The sequence below is a fragment of the Amphiura filiformis genome, chromosome 18 (genome assembly GCF_039555335.1).
Source record: "Amphiura filiformis chromosome 18, Afil_fr2py, whole genome shotgun sequence".
Classification (NCBI taxonomy): domain Eukaryota; kingdom Metazoa; phylum Echinodermata; class Ophiuroidea; order Amphilepidida; family Amphiuridae; genus Amphiura; species Amphiura filiformis.
The window spans coordinates 50,748,516-50,766,315 of NC_092645.1; positions in this window are offsets into that span (position 1 = coordinate 50,748,516).

A 17,800-nucleotide genomic window follows, 5' to 3' on the forward strand; every position below is an offset into this window, starting at 1 on the left:
CAAACACTTTATTTGGCCAGTGTCAGTAAAGAAGTTAACTTCTTTACTGACACTGGCCAAATATAATTAAGTCCTTCTCTGCTGTCTGGCTTGGATGCTGCAAGCCACTGGTGGATACACTCCTTCCTATAAGCGTGCGGAGAGGTCAGTGGAAATCGTAGTGACGGAGGTGTGAGTACCTCGAGCTAGTCCGACACTATATCCATGGCACGCGATAGCATCAGTTTACCTTCCCACAAAAGTCTGACTGAGACGCACTTATACTCCAAGGACTATATTCTGTCCGGTCGAATTAAATTGTCGGATAATGCATGTTCCAAAGTTACACGGTATGACACGTTGATGCAATTGAATACATGAATACAAAAGCCACCTAAGTCCATGGGAAGTGATTTTGAGAGAAAAACCTGTGTATCATTTTAATTCCTTCAGTTAGATTTACCTGGTCAATATGGTAAGTTTTACGTGCAAATGAGTGGATTAACCTGTATTAGGTATGACGATTAGCATTTCAGGGACTTCGTGGGGTTCATTTTAAATTTTGGACTTAGGTGGTTGTTTGAATCATATACAAAGACAACAATGTTAGAATGAGATTACCACTAGTAAGATAATACAAAATAAAGCGCACAGGTATGTATAATGTTGATAAGCATTCTGCCATGTAATATAAACCACACACTTTCCTTTATTAAACCCATTTTTTCCAAAAGTCACTCTCTAGCAATGAATGTGTTACAAGTGGACTTTTATACATACTGGATTTTAATCAATGTGTTACAAGACTCAAATCATGGAATTGGGTGATTCTTTCATACATGCTATTTTCACATGCTCAATAGACACAGAGGATGAATTTGAGTTGTTCTTTCATACATATGACAGGCCTATGTAAAGGAACACTTTCCCATGCTTAACTGAATTTGGTTTAAGTATGGACTTAGGTGGCTTTTGTATTCATATATTCAATTGATTAACATTTTATATAAATTTATATTCGTCCATCTTCAGTTTGCTTGCACAGGTATTGAACATACGCATTTCTCGATGGTTCAAGTTGGCCTATTGCTTTAGCGCCCGTGCAATATTTTTTGCGCTATCCTTATGGTCTGCGTCCGAAAGTACGAGTCCTTCGTATGCCTTTTGTGGTTCTGGTAACACTCTTCTTTTTACCCAAAGCGTTATGAGCGTAGCAACTTGTACTTCAGCAGATTTCTTATCAAGCCCTGTAGCACCCTGGACCAAACAAGTATTATTTAAAGCACTGTACTCTAACTATGCTTTCTAAACAACATTCCCATGTGCGACATTTGGAACGACGATAAAGTACAAATAAAGCACAATGACCAGAAAAGTACATTTAAAGCATACTGAATAAAGCATATCTATAGTACTGTACTTTAATTGTACTTTATACCAAACAAGCATATTTAAAGTCATGATGCACATTAGAGAATGGATTTGGAGAAAACCTTATGATAATTGAGTGGCACAGTATAAAAACAGCCCATGGCACATTTTTCGTCATTGGTAGAAATCGGCACTGTAAATGTACGAATGTTCAATAAAATACATAAGAAATGTGATGCTTAAAAGATTAAATTGACAACATTCTTGAGTTACATTCATGATGTGTTATGTTTGTATGGATGACCTTTGGTGACCTTTGACATTTTTCAACAGCACCCTCTATTTTTCAAAAATGTGCCATGGGCCGTTTTTATACTGGGCCACTCAATTACAAACACTCGCTGAGCAACAAGACCTTCCCTCTAAGCTTTTAATCCGATAAGCTGATTATCTATTTGTTTTCATGAATTGAAAGACATTCTTTGATGTATTACTGAGCTCAATCATCTGAAATTACTGGAGCGTGAGCCACCCAGGCTGGTGGCTCAGCATAGTATTTTATTAACAGAAGGTTTTCTCCAAATTCGTTTCCTAATGAGTCATGTCTACAGTAGAATTCACCACGACCTTTGCAGGACTTAAATCCCATTAAAAGCTATTAAACCAAGATAACACTCATTGAAAACAGCTCAACTATGTTAAATCAGATCTTCTTTGGTTAAATCCACAGTACACATGTTTCTGTTTTACCTGTGCGATATTGCAATGAGCTGGTATTATAGTTTCAGTTGGGTGAACGATTATAAAGCAAACGCAAGGTAACAATACTGTGTGGGCCTTAGTCTGCATATTGTTAACCAGCATTCTTGAAAATGAGAAACATAATTGTTGTAGACTTAACACGGTTTGGAAATAATTTCTTCATATTTTTTGGTGTTATCTGTCGTTTACATATCCTTCCTAAAACACCAAAGTGCGAATATTTCCAAACACCTAAATTAGCTAATAATTAATTTTATGACATGTTACAAAACTATATTTTCTAGGATTTCAGAGAGAACTTTAAATATTGGCCGGTTATTTGTCACACAGTGACGTTAACTAGGCAATGCCCTATTACCTATAACATACACTAAAACACTAAAGTGCGAATATTTCCAAACACCTAAATTAGCAAAAAATTTAGGACATGTTACAAAACTATTAAACTAAGTACTTTAAATATTGGCCGGTTATTTTTCACACAGTGACGTTAACTAGGCAATGCCCATATACCTATAACAAACACTGTTTGTAGAGGTCACGCGTCAATGGGGAGAGCACTGTGTATTATGTATAGGAAAATGGACAATAACAGCAGTATGTACTGTGCTATTTAAAGCACTGTACATTAGATATATTTTTTAAACAAAATTCCAAAGTGCGATATTTGGAACAACAATAAAGTCCCTTTAAAGTACAGTGATCAGAAAAGCACATTTAAAGTATACTGAACAAAGTACTAGTACTGTAATTTATAAGTATATATACTTTTTAAACAACAGACCTCTAACGCGGCATGTGCCTTTCGTGTTCTTTAGAAAAACACAAACAAACATACTTACATATTTGGGTCACACATTTCAGTGTCCCCACGTACATGCCTGAAACGTGATCAATATTGACGCGGACTTGATTCAAAAATGACTTTCTCTGGACAATTACTCGCAAGTAAGTGCACACAATTTTACGTTTTTTTGGTGCAATGCAGATAATTAAGTTTAATTTTGGTGTAAAACGGACCCAAAAATATGCCCACTGCATTTGACCCCATTTAAGTTATGGGAGTACCGGCCATTTATTAGGGAACCTGGTGGGGCTAATAAATTAGCAGAAATTATAAAAGTGCAATGCAATAATGTTTGTACCCCTATTATAAATGTATTTACAGTGGAAACAATATGGAACCTGTTAATACAATACAATACAATACAATACAATACAATACAATACAATACAATACAATACAATACAATACAAAGAGCATTTGCGCCATTTCCATAAGGCTCAGAGCGCTTACAAAATACCTTACACTCACAGAAAAAAATACATAAATTATGTAAAATTGTACACAACTTCGATGTACGTATAGAACTCCAAAACAAATAGGTATTTTTTACATAACCATGAATTATGTAAAAAAAACATAGCAGATAAGTAAAAGAAATACTTACAAATTATGTAAAATATTTACATAAATTTTATGTAGATTTTTTACCTCAGCTATTAGGTATTTTACTGCATAATTGTTATGTAATATTTTACACAAAGTATGTAAAAAATACATAACATTTATGCCAAAAAACAGGTCAATAGGGTTGGGGCTTTCTTTCTTTCTTTGTTTTATTTTATGCTGAAACATGATAGGTTTGAAGTCATCAAATCTAGGTCAACTGTCAGATTCATTCAACAATACAATTTTATGCATGAAGTATTTTATTTTGTTTTTCTTTTCTTTTCTATCAGTTCACCCCGCTATCTAGTTAATGTTCAATGTATAGCATTTCTCTCTCAATGTGCATGTACGATATACAATGCTATAGTACACTAATGCATTGTCGCTTCAAGCCTAATTCGAGTCCCACACTTGGTACACTTAGCTAGGCTACATTATCGAAGTCATTTCAATGCATATCACGTCTATAGCACACTGTCCGTATTACCAAATGAGAAGATCTCCTGTGGTATTTGTGATCTATCTTAACACGTACACACATTGCTATTCACGCAGTCACGCGTCGCAGTATACAGTACAGTACGTATTGATCGCGGCAATGTCCCGGTGCATGTCAATTTTAATGTTGATCAATCTAGCAAAATGAACCCCTAAATAGTCATTTATAAAGTCTCAAAGAAATCCATGCATATACGGTGTGTCATAAGTCTGTTCCTCCCCCATAGGAAAACCATTTTAACATGCTTGAAAATAAACTTCCACAATTAATTTGATATTAAATTGTTACTGGTTATTGTTTTGGATTAATATAAATATCACTTAGCAATTTATTTGAAGTTGTTGTCTTTTTATGGTCGATAACCTCCGAAAGTCTGCAAACCTCTGTTATTGTTGTTTTTCCATTGAAAATCAAGGTTTGCACACCTTTAAATCTGCCATAACATACAAAATTAGCTCTAAAATTCTAGAACAACGGCCGACATATTTTTTTCGCTGCAATGAGCCTGAAGGTTCATTGCAGCTAGTAGCCCAAAGGCAAATAAACAGAGGGGGTACTTCCATATTGAGGTTATGCTCCAGGGGAAGTAGGAATATAGGCGGAACGGACTTTCGACACACGGTATAACTTATCGAACGAATCTCCAGTTTGGTTCAAGGTTAATGACTCCAAAACCTACCTATTTAAATGAAGTTTCAGCAGGTATGCGCCACCCGATCACACACACGTCGTGTCGCCATTGCTTTCGGTCTGCGCTATAATTTTTTACATGAAATAGGTAAAAACTACACGTGTGTCGATTTACATAACACGATAGGTAGATTTTCTCCAATCAGCGAAGTATTTTTGGCTGACATTTTACTTCATTTCATGCAATGATTACACAAACTAGGTAAACTAGCATCGTTACAGTTCAAATATGTATTTGAAGCATTTACAAACTGGCATGGTAAAAGTTTTTGACAAACTTTTACATATATTGTGTATAATTTAATTTACATCGTGTTTTTTTTACATAACGTGTGAATATTTCTCTGAGTGTAATACTACAACTTAAAACTACATTTTGAAGGTGCATCTTAAAAATAATACAAATTACAATATCAATAAGAACATGTTATGGGAACAAATAAGTTTTAAGCGCTTTTTTGAATGCATTTGTTGATGAAGATTGTCTAATATAGACAGGTAGCTTATTCCACTCTTTTGATGCAAAAACTGTAAAAGTTCTATCACCAGCTAAGACTCTAGTCATGGGATAGTCAAGACGAAGATAATCATCGCAAGATCGGAATTGCCTCTTTGGAACATACAATGATAAGCAATTTGACAAAAATGTTGGTCCTTGGTTGTAAAGACATTTATATACAAGCAAAAGTAATTTGAAAATGATCCTTTGGCGTATTGGAAGCCAATGAAGTGATTTCAAAAGTGGACCCGCTGAGTGTTTTCGATCGACTTCAAATACAAGACGTGCTGCCCAGTTTTGAAGACGTTGTAGACGAATAATATGAGTAGATGGTGATGACGAGAGAAGGCCATTACAATAGTCAAGACGAGAAAGTATCAATGAACGTGTGGCATGATGACATGTAGGTTGGTCGATATATTTCCTAATTCTAGCGATGTTTCGAAGATGAAAGATAACAGATTTGCTAACATTTGTAATATGAGAAGACATAGTCATGTGAGTATCGAAAAAAGCACCAAGATTCCTAATGGTCTTTGCAGATTCGATGCGTTCATTTCCAATAGATAAAGTTATATTAGGTGGCAAATGTTTGTTATAATAATATGTTAACACAAAACTCCTGATATAAACACGCAAATATTCATGCAAGCCCTCTGATGACACAAAATCGTGGTAACACATGCAGTAACATCACTTTCGATTTGGGCTTAAAAGCTTTTCAACCTTTTAAATCCATTGGGGAAGGTGTTGGAAAGTGCGCAAATGGTATAGGTGGATCCGGCGGTGGCATAATGATCAAGTTTTTTTTTATTGTCAAAGTTATTAATGCTCAACCAAATTGTAGACAGTGTACGATCTGAGGTTACTGTTCCGAACCCAGGCTACTTTTTGTACATTACAATGCATACAGCCCACGTACGTAGTACGGCCCTCTACAGTATAACAAAACATGTACTGTACGGAATGAAGCATAGTATCAATACGTCCGTCAATTGATGGCCTCAGATTGAACATGTACCAAATTAGCTCAACTTTATCAAGTTCGGACAAACAGTAGGCTAGCATCACTAGACGAAATTTTGGTGAGAAACGGCCAAAATGGAAAGAATTTAATTGTCTCATTCTTTTGGATGAGAAAATAATAATGTTTGTTTTGAGCTTAGCGGGATTAGCAATTCTCAACAGTTTTAATAAGACAATAATGATTGAAACACACACCACGAAGTTTCTCATCCAAAAGAATGAGAAAATTTAAATTCCTTTCAAGTTGGCCGTTTGTCAAACAAAAATAAAATATTATAAAAAACACACAATATATTAATGAAGAAAAAACATACATACATGTACTGTAAGTTATAAAGCATCCATGATGAGCATCTGTTAAATTCTCTGAGCGCTCTAGCTACGTGGCAGGGCCAGGGTAGCAGGTTTCATATTACTGATCCCGGGTATCAACATGATAAAAGTCTCTTTTCTCAGCAGGTTGTCATGGTAAATGATTGGGAGCCTAGTGGTTTTTATTTATTTGTTTACTTATTTAATTATTTATAACATTCGGCTGAAGCCAGGCGAACCCAATAGTGGCACGCAGGCCACTAAATTAAAGGGATGCCTACACAAAAACTCACACACAAACGACAAGAAAAAACTAGTGGCAAATGGTGGTCATAGACCACGAACCTAGCTGGGGCGTGTTGGTGTTGTGGAGGTATCTGACCTCTGCAAATTGTTCAAAAAATGTTCCCCTGGTTATGAGGTTTGTTGTCACCGAGTTTGAGTCCCGTACTCCTTACAGGTGTCCAGAAAACGCAATTCTAAGATTTGACCCCAGATGACCTTTGACCTGACCCCTCTGACCCCTGCATGATTGATGTTCCATAACCTTCCCTAGGTCATGAGGTTTGTTGACACCGAGTTTGAGCCCCGTACCTCTTACAGATGTCCAGATAATGAAATTCTAAGATTTAGCCCCATATGACCTTTGACCTGACAACTGCAAAGTGTTCCAAAATGATCCCACTGGCATAAAGCCCCGTACCTCTTACATATGTCCAGAAAATGCATTTCTAAAATTTGACCTCTGCATGACCTTTGACCTGACCCCTGCAAAATGTTCCCCTGGTCTTGAGATTTGTTGTTGCTGAGCTTGAGCCCCATACCCCTTGCAAATGTCCAGAAAATGCATTTGTTATATTTTACCCCCTTAATGACCTTTGACCCCAATTATGTGTGCAAGTTATGAGCACTGGGTAAAGCTGATACACATGTATAAGTGACGTCATTGTGCTATGTAATGTGTGGCAGAAGAAGCATTTTGAAGGTACCCAGCAAACACAAAACGTTTTCGACATCATTCGCAAAAGGTTATAAAAGGTTGACAGAAAACGTTTAAATGTCGGGTTATATAAAGGGTATATTAAGGGTATAAAACGTTTTCATAACATTAAAAATCATTTTTTGATAATCTACTGCTCAGCAAACAACAAACGTTTTACAGAAAACGTTTAAATGTTATATAAAGGGTATAAAAACGTTTTAATAACATTCCAAAAACATTTTTGAAAACTTCATACAAATCATTCTAAACAGAATGTTATTTTTGGGTTAAAAAATATTTTGCGAAAAATGTTTGCCCAAAATATTTGCAATAACGTTTTAAAAACGTTTTCATGACCTTTATATAAGGCCGTATAAAATTAATGTTTTGGTTCTCGTCCAGAGGATTTTCATGAATTGATGAGGGAGGAGGTGTTTTTTTTTTTTTTTTTCAATGTAAAATTAGCATTGTCAGTAGTTTTCGGTCTTCTCCAACAGTGCTCGAAGAAACGATGAGGCCCTTTTTTTTTTCAAATGTGAGATTCTGAGGATAGACCCCTAGAGTACCACAAAAAGACTTGGAAGTGATGCTTGTTCTCTAATAAACTTATTTATATGTATGAAGATTTCATAAATCATTCCAAAGTCTAAAAAATTGAAAAATCTAAAAAAAAAAAAATCTGACAAATCCCAGAAATTGAGGAGGAGGGACGAGAACCAAAATATTAATTTTACACGGCCTAACCCAACATTTAAATGTTATTAAAAGGTTTTGAAACAAAAAACATTTTAAGAACATTTCTGTGCTTGCAGGGTGCAAATATTTTAACATAATGTTATTTAAGTGTTGACAAAATATTTGGCAAAAAATGTTTGCAAAAATATTTTACAATAACATTTTGGAAAACATTTTAAAAATATTGTTGTAGTGTGTTTTCATACAAAACGTTTTAAAACGTTTTCATGACCTTTATATAACCCGACATTTTAATGTTATTAAAGACCGCTATAAATATCTGGAAAACACATTAAGTTAGGAGCTGTGTAAAGTTTGTTGGTATAGAGGTGAACAATAACTAAACATTGGCTTGATTATATTTTAAGCCTACTTAATTGGGTTACCCTTGAAAGTTTGCCTGGTCAACTGGATTCCTCTAACGTTTTTATCTAAACCAAAAGCCAAAATATAACTTATTAAAAACGTTTTTAAAACGTTTTTGTGTTTGCTGGGTATTTGGTTATATACCGAAAATAGCCCTTAATGACCTTTGATCCCAATTCTGTTTGCACCCTATGGGCACTGTATATAGCCGATACATATGTTCAAGTTACGTACTTGTAGGGTGTAACATGAGGAGGGGAAGCATTTTGAAGTTTGTTGCCAGAAGAAGAAGAAAGACTAGTGGCAAATTTTGGTCATAGACCACAAACGTAGCTGGGGCATGTTGGTGTTTTGGAGGTATCTGACCCCTGCAAAATGTTCAAAAAATATTCCTCTGGTCATGGGGTTTGTTGTCACAAAGTTTGAGCCCCATAAAGACGCAACAAGTTCAAATAAGCGGTATACTATTTTAACTGAATTTCACTGGTACATTTTTCGTGGAGTGAATTGGTGGTGCGCCTAGACCCTCCCTCCGGTCCATGGAGAACGACTGGTAATGTAGATTACATAGCATTAGAAATCAACCCAATACATGGACCCTCCCGGTCTGTAAGCAATTTGCCTTCTAGCTCCCAGCATTTTGTGGGAGTTCACTTACCCATCCTGGGTCAGGCGCACTTTCTACATACCACGTCCGTGTTCTCACTACACCCGGCACTACATTAACGTTTGTGTAAGCGACTAAAACAACGATATTGTATCCGACCAATCAACGCAGCTTGGCAGCGCGGGGATATTTGAAGAGGCTTTCCTAGCTAAATAATGTGCAAACATTTGCAAACCGCACGCGATAATATACGCAATATGGACAATATGTCCGAGTCGAGTGGTTGCCTTTTATTATTGCGCGTACCATAGGTCTATCAGACGCATTCCAGTTGAGCTCAATACTTCTCAGTTGTTGACAAGTGTCCCATCCGATCTTGCGTCACATCCCGCGGCATAGCTTTGTGCTACCATATTTGAATTGAAACTGGGGCGGGGCGTTCATAATTGACATCGGAATCACTGTGCTTCGTTGAACGATTATTTGGAAGGGAGATCTCCAACAGATTGGACCAGTCGAGGAATCAGCGCTCAATGGACTTTCGCGTTCACTTATACAGTCTCTACGCAGGACAACCAATTCTTTTGTTATGCAAGGCTCACTCAGTCATTTAATGAGGCAATACAAACGATCGAATTTGGTGTTGAAATGAGCAAAATTTTGAGTTACACCTTTTCAATGTAAAATTAATTTTCTCGGCTAAATGAAAAGCAATAATTTTCATTTTTTCAGTAAATGTCAGGAAAAACTGTAATGCTTGATACTGTATTTTTTTTTCAATATAGCAAAGAAATTCCCAGGCCTACCGCTCCTATGAAACTGATCATGTTATAAGCACGAGGATCTTTCATCACGTGAGTGATTAATTATTTGATTTCATCATCACTGTGATCATCGGACCAATGTGTTGAAATTTGCTTCTCCTCAAAACAACTTTGCCCACCATTTGGTAAAAAAAATCAACAATCTTACATGCAATTGGGCAATATTTTAAACAAAACTTTCATTTACAAAACATAAATATTACGCTGTATGTTTTACCAGGAGGGGCCACTGCCATTACAAGGTGGACACCATGCTCGTGTACAAAAACGCGTAAAAAGGGTAGTTTTTCACGGACGGTCGATGTACGCGCGTACAGTGCAAAGGGTGTCAAAATTGCCAAAATCGGAAAAAAGGGTATACTTTTACAACAACTTGGATGTGTGTTAACGGTATATAGCATTTATTGATGTGTAGGCCTACAGTTAGATGTCTTAACCATAATACTAAATAAAATGCATGATACTGATAGTTGACAACTTTTCAGTTTCATTTACTTAATTATTTTGATGATGTAAGCAAATGTGTTGTTAAAGGCCAGTAGGGCCTATATAATTGCTAAGAACATCTTGTGGCTTTATGCAAAACATTAATGAAGGCTTACTTGAAAAGGGTGTGATTTCAGACTTGATGTGTGGAAAACATGACAAAATACTTGTTTAGGGTATTCTGAGAACGAAAGATAATTACTTGTTTAGGGTCCATTTTGAAAGTCCATACATGAGCATGGTGCCCACCTTGTAATGGCAGTGGCCTCCAGGGATGTTTTGTCAAGCAAACTGTTTCGAACACACTTCCAAATAACCTTCGTAACATCCCCAGACTTTCGTTATTTAAACGCCAGCTTAAAACCAATCTTTGTTGTTTTTATGTTTGTTTGTCAATTTCGTGTTTGAGTTCCTCATCGGAAGAGATTGTGCCTTAATATAAGAATCATTCATTATTATTGTTAATTTAAACAGGTTTTTGTTTTTAAACAAAAACCTGTTCAAGCAATTAATTAAAAATTGCTTGCCTAAAAACAGAATAACTTGGATGTTAATACTTGACCTAGTGTTTCAATTGTCATGAAGGTGACTGGGTATAGTGCCTTTTGTTGGTGTTTGTTTGAAATTGCTTTTGGAAACCCACCGAAAGTCATAATGAAGCAGCCAAAACAATACAACCTTAAACATGGAAGTTTATAACAACCTATTAAATGACCTAAAGGAAAAAACATTTATGGCAACAATGAGCCTTGCATTGTAAGTAATGGTTAAAATGTGTTGAGTACCACCAATACCATCCCTACATACACCCCACTACCCACCTCTGCACCCACCCCACCCCCATAGGCCTACATAATATTACATCCCGGTACATAATAATATTTATATAGCACGGCTATAGCTATACATTTAGAAAGTAGGTCCTATAGCGCTAAATTATGACAAATAGGCCTACATGTCAAATTAAAAAAAACCCCGAAAAACAAGTCTGAATGGTGTAATGAAAATGCCAACCCGCGATGGGGGTGGGGGGTTGGTCATTCAAAATTCACCTGGAGATAGGAGGGACAGAAAATTAAAATCCCATATAATAACACACGAATTTTTCTAGGTTTGGACAGTGGATTTCCCCATGGACCTCATCCTAGGTAAATAAACAAACAAACAAACAGACAAAATGGTTTTCATATTCATGGAATCCATAGCCCCTATAAATTGAAATTACAGGCTACCACGGGAGCAAATTTCCAAAATTTACCTCATTTACCAGAACACCCAATTGGGCTACCAAATCGCTGGTCAGGCAAAAGGGAAAAGGGACCTGGTTGACAAAAATGGAAATATCGATTATTTCTGCTGGTTGCTCTCGAGATAAAGTACTAAGTTTGACATTTTCGGAGCATGAAGGGAAAAAGGGTCGAATAAAAACGGAAATTCAGACAAAACTATAATATATAGACCCACACGATGTGCCGTACGGAGGTGGGAAATATCTTTCTTTAGCAAACTATATTAGTTTGAGACGCTAAACAATGAATTCCGTAAAAAGCTCGCGGGCGAACTAAAGGCCTATAAAAATCAAAAATATCACACTAAAAGACAAAATTTGCTGCTTAATTTTAACACCAGGATTTAAAAGAAAATGTATATCCAAGCACTATGTTTTTAACTGACATTACTGAAGAAAAAAAGGATATTGCTTTATATTTGACCGAGAAAATAAATTTTATCGCAAAAAGGTGTATCTCTGAATTGTGCTGATTTTAACATGTATCGATCGACTTTAGCGCGACTATGCATTTCTAAAGAATCGGTTGTCCAGCGTTCTAGCTGTATAATACGAGTATATTTCTATATTGCTGCATGGTTGACTGTGTGTGTAATCAGTGGCGTCGATTTGTGGATGAAGAGGAATGGATTTTTGTTTTGGCATTGCGGAAAATAGGGGGGTTATAGGGCATTATGTAATTGTTTATTGTTACATGTACATTATCCAGAGATGGAACCGAACCGAGACTGGGGGCCAGTCTATGGTCCGCCCTGTTATTGCTATATTTTAAATTAATATGGTTTCTCTTTGGTATTAATCCTTTCGTGTATTTGCCACTGAGAAAGTACTACAATTACATTGGTATAGTGTCTTTTTTATGAAATCTTTCATGCAGTGGCGGCACCAGAATTTTTTTTTCGGGGAGCATGGGGGGCAAAGTTAATTTCTGGGGGCAAAATCGACAAATTTTGCGCAAAATTGTCGCAAACAGCTGAAATTTACGCAATTTGGGGTTTCTGCCTTAAAACTGGGGAGGGGGGGGGGGGCAAACTTGGGGGGAAACTGGGGGGGCAAGAGAAACCAAATGCCCCCGTAGCGCCGCCACTGCTTTCATGTACCATTTTCTCACCAGCCTGTGTAAAACATTTGTTACGATTATATCGTCACCCTCATAACCAAATTGCATATGGCATTTATTTGAAGTTTTGAGTGTTTTTTTCAATCTTTATAACAATTGTTACCTTGTAATAAAATGATTTAGGGGTGGTGCAATGATTATGTGTACCCCCGGTCTGGTGAACTATAGGGGGGGGATTTTTGGCAGGCCAAAGGGGGGGGGGCAAGCATTTTTTGGCAGGTCGAAAGGGGGGGTCAAGCGATTTTTGGCAGGTCAAAAGGGGGCAAGCGATTTTTGGCACAGAAATTTTGGGCACCATTTCTTTTTTACGCCCTAAAAAGGTGTAGGAAAACGCTAGGAACACATTTAAACACTTGTCATGCAAAATTTCCTGCTCGCTGCGCTCGCATTATATGATAAGACAATTTAAGGTTTTAAATTCGGGTTCACCAAAATCTCGCAGGTGTAAGGGGGGGGGGCAAAGACTTTTTCGCACGTCAAAAGGGGGGGCAAAGTTTTTTGGCTCGTCAAAGGGGGGGCAAAGGTTTTTTGGCAGACCATTTTGAAAATTCACCATCCCGGGGTACACATAATTAGTCATTATTATAATAGAGAGCACCCTCGTTATGATTTTCTAAATGACTAAGGCCTTGTACCACTATTATCAGTGACATTGTCTTTATCATTAGTTTGAATACGTAAATCTTCAACACCACACATTATTACGTCACCCTCATAATCCAATCGCCTTAGGGACCGTTCACAAACACTTGTTAGGGAGGCCTGATGCAAAAAGGGGACCCGTGAAATTGTTGATCCTCCTAAGGGTCAAAAATGTAGATGACATCAAATTCTCCTTGGAAATTGAGTTTATATGCTTTTCTTTGGGGTTGACCCATAATTTTTATGTCAAAAAGGGGGGCCCTGAAATGTTTGAGGTCTGAAAAAGGGTGGAGGGGCCCCCCTAACAAGTGTGTGTGAATAGTCCCTTAGTCATTTTTTTGAGGTTTTGAGTTTTTTGCCTTTCTCTCAAAACTGCAAATAATGACTTAAGGATTAGGTTTCTCTTTGGTATGAAACTTTTTATGGCACCTGCCTGTGAGAAATTCTTGTTGCACTATTTACATTGTATGGTTTTTCTTTGGTATGAATCCTTTCATGTCTGGTCTTGTTACTTACTTGTTTGAATTTCTTGTTGCAATATCTGCATTGGTAATGTTTTCTCTTTGCTATGGATCCTTTCATGTGTAGTCTTATAACCTGATGTTGTGAAACTCTTGCTACAATACTTACATTGGTGAGGTTTCTCTTTGCTATGAATCCTTTCATGCCTAGTCTTGGCAGATGACCATGAGAAACTCTTGTTGCAATATCTACATCGATATGGTTTCTCTTTGGTATGAATCCTTTCGTGTGAGGTCTTATGACCTGATGTTGTGAAACTCTTGTTGCAATACTTACATTGGTGAGATTTCTCTTTGCTATGAATCTTTTCATGCCTAGTCTTGCAGGATGACCATGAGAAACTCTTGTTACAATATCTACATTGGTAGGGTTTCTCTTTGGTATGAACACGTTCATGTTGAGTCTTTTTACCTGACTGTGAGAAACTCTTTTTGCAATATCTACATTGGTAAGGCTTCTCTTTGCTATGAATCATTTCATGTACATTCTTGTTACTTGCCTGTGAGAAACTCCTGTTGCAATATTTACATTGGTAAGGTTTATCTTTATGGTGATTACTTTCATGTGAGGTCCTGGCATTTACATGTGAGAAACTCTTATTGCAATATCTACATTGGTAGGGTTTCTCTTTGGTATGAATCCTTTCATGTAAAGTCTTGTGACATAACTGTGAGAAACTCTTGTTGCAATATTTACATTGGTATGGTTTTTCTTTGGTATGAGTCCTTTCATGCACAGTCTTGTGACCTGACTGTGTGAAACTCTTGTTGCAATATTTACATTGATATGGTTTCTCTTTGGTATGAATCCTTTCATGTGCAGTCTTGTTACATGACTGTGAGAAACCTTTGCTGCAATATTTACATTGATATGGCTTTTCTTTGGTGTAAATCCACTCATTCTTTGACTTTCCACATGATGTTTTAAAGGTCTTTTTATCACAATAATGATATTTATTTGATTTAAGGTGTTTTCCTATAACATTGCCCTTTAGTATTTCTTCGAAATTTAGTTTCTTCAAACAAATTGTCAGTCGTTTTTTAAGTTTATCATGTTGATCATGTACTGATTTCCCTTTAGTACGAATCCGTTCATGTCTTGCCTTGTCCTTTGTCAATGAAAAAATCTTATATCTGTCACGTTTCTGGTTGGTGCTTATCCTTTTACGTACATTCATCTTTTCTGGACTCGAGAAACTCTGCGCGCAAGATAACTTTGCGATGTTTTTTGCCCACAAATGTCGGCGATATGCTGCAGCAGCCTGCTGGAACGAGCCATTCCTGTATAGGTGTGTCCAGTGTTCATGGAATCTTAAATGAAGTAAATATCGACTAGTACTAAAATAGAATCTTCGTTGGCAATACTTGCATGTATGAACTGGCACACGGTCAACAAGATAGGGAGATAATTTCTTCATGATTCTGCACAAAAAAGAAAAGGAAAAGCACAAATGTATGAACATGAAACTGGACACTAATGTACATTAACCTGAGACGAAAATACCTAAAGGAACTGGCATCCAGCGACGAATTATGCGCGTGCAATGATGAGAGCGTTATTTATGATAAGAAAAGAGGTACCGCTAGAATGTACCTCATTTCTTAACATATACAATGAACCATTTGCCTTGAATCAATGACATTTCAGCGAAGTTATTGGATTCCTTGCCCCTATACGTAAGGGATTGTGCAATAATTATGTGTACCCCTGGGTGGTGAATTTTCAAAATGGTCTGCCAAAAATCGCTTGCCCCCCTTTGACCGTGCCAAAAAAATCTTTGCCCACCCCCCTTTTGACGTGGCAAAATTCTTTGCCCCTCCCTTTACACATGCAAGATTTTGGGGTACCCGAATTCAAAACCTTAAATAATTGTCTTATCATATAATGCGACCGCAGCGAGAAGGAAAATTTGCATATTTGAATGTGTTCCTAACGTTTTCCTACACCTTTTTAGGGCGTAATATAGAAATGGTGCCCAAAATATCAGTGCCCAAAATCGCTTGCCCCCCCCTTTTGTCCTGCCAAAAAATCTTTGCAACCCCCCTATAATTCACCCGACCGGGGATACACATAATTATTGCACCACCCCTAACATTTGTTATCAGTGTGTAGGTTTTTTTTGTGAGAAAATGTACTGGTCACAAAATTTATCAGGGATGTAGTACCGCCTTTATTCGTGAGTATTACACTACATCGGGTGAATTCGATTCACATCCGCATTCAGGAAAATCGAATTCGTTTGATTATGCCCGTCCGTTGTTTACGGCAGGTAAACTTGAATGCAACAACGTGTTCGTTTACATTGGTGAAAATTCATTGTACTTAATGACGACTTATTCGAATTAACTTCAAATGAATGATGATACAGGTCATCATTGGAATTACGACTTTTGAATTATAATTAATTACGACTGTACCTGTTTACACTTATGATACGAATTGTGATGTGCCCTGAGTAATTTAATTTGATGATTTATCTTTGTTTACAAAGTTACATGAGTGATGACATTTTGGGGGAATTCCCCTCTCAAATTGAACAAAACAAGTTGAATCATATCTAATTTGGAATATTTGGAAACCCCCTGAGGTTGTAAAGGGAAAGTGATGTAATGGAATTCCCCTAAGGAAGTGATGTAATGAGAAAGGTTAATATTATAATTAACCCCAGATTGAGCATAATGTGAAGGTAGTAAATGGCCCATAATAGAATGGGGTTTTTCCAATGCTTTGGATATAAGAAAATGAAAACACAATTATGGTCACAGTTGATAGTGTTGATCTGGGCTAGCTAGCTATATGCTTTAATACAGTCCAATTCCTTCAAAGAAAGGAAATTGCAAACCAGAAATATTTTATGTAGTCAAAGTACTACTATTTACCAGTGTTGTCGGAGAAGATCTAGAATACGTCAAAGAATGTTATTCTTCCAAGAAAGGAATATATATTCTTCTGCCGATTTGCTGAAGTCTGGTTAAAGGAGCAACACAACTGTCAAAATAAGTGGGGACAACTGCATCGCAGTCCTGCTTCCTGAAGATATTGTGTGAAAGGTGGAAATAGCACCAAGTTTGGAGAAAAGCAGCGCAAGGAGTTTAGTATAGGAGAACGGCGCAAGGAGTAAGGAGATTTGGAGAACTGCGCAAGGAGTTTAGTATAGGAGTACGCCGCAAGGAGTAAGGAGATTTGGAAAACTGCGCAAGGAGTTTAGTATAGGAGAACGGCGCAAGGAGTTTAGTATTTGGATTTTATACGCAAGGATTTATAAACGCAAGTGTACACTGGACTTCGCTGATTTTAGCAGGACAAGTAAATAGGGATATATTACATCAGTCGTCCAGAACATTGCAAGAACTTTATGATCACCAAGAAGAAGAATGCTGGCTAAGTACTAAATAGTTAAAGAGTGATTATATTATTTTGATTATTATGTATGTGCATTTGTTGTCATATATTGTACCAATAATAACGTGCTTTCAATTAAAGACTTCGATTTTGTTAGCTTAACCAAACAGTGTATTTGTGTTGTGCATTCGTGTGAGTTCGGGTAAAAGGTGATTTTGGCCTTGAGTCAAGTACGACTCGTAAGAAAATCAAGTCGAATATGACTTAAAGGGCAGGTCTATTGCAAAAACAACAT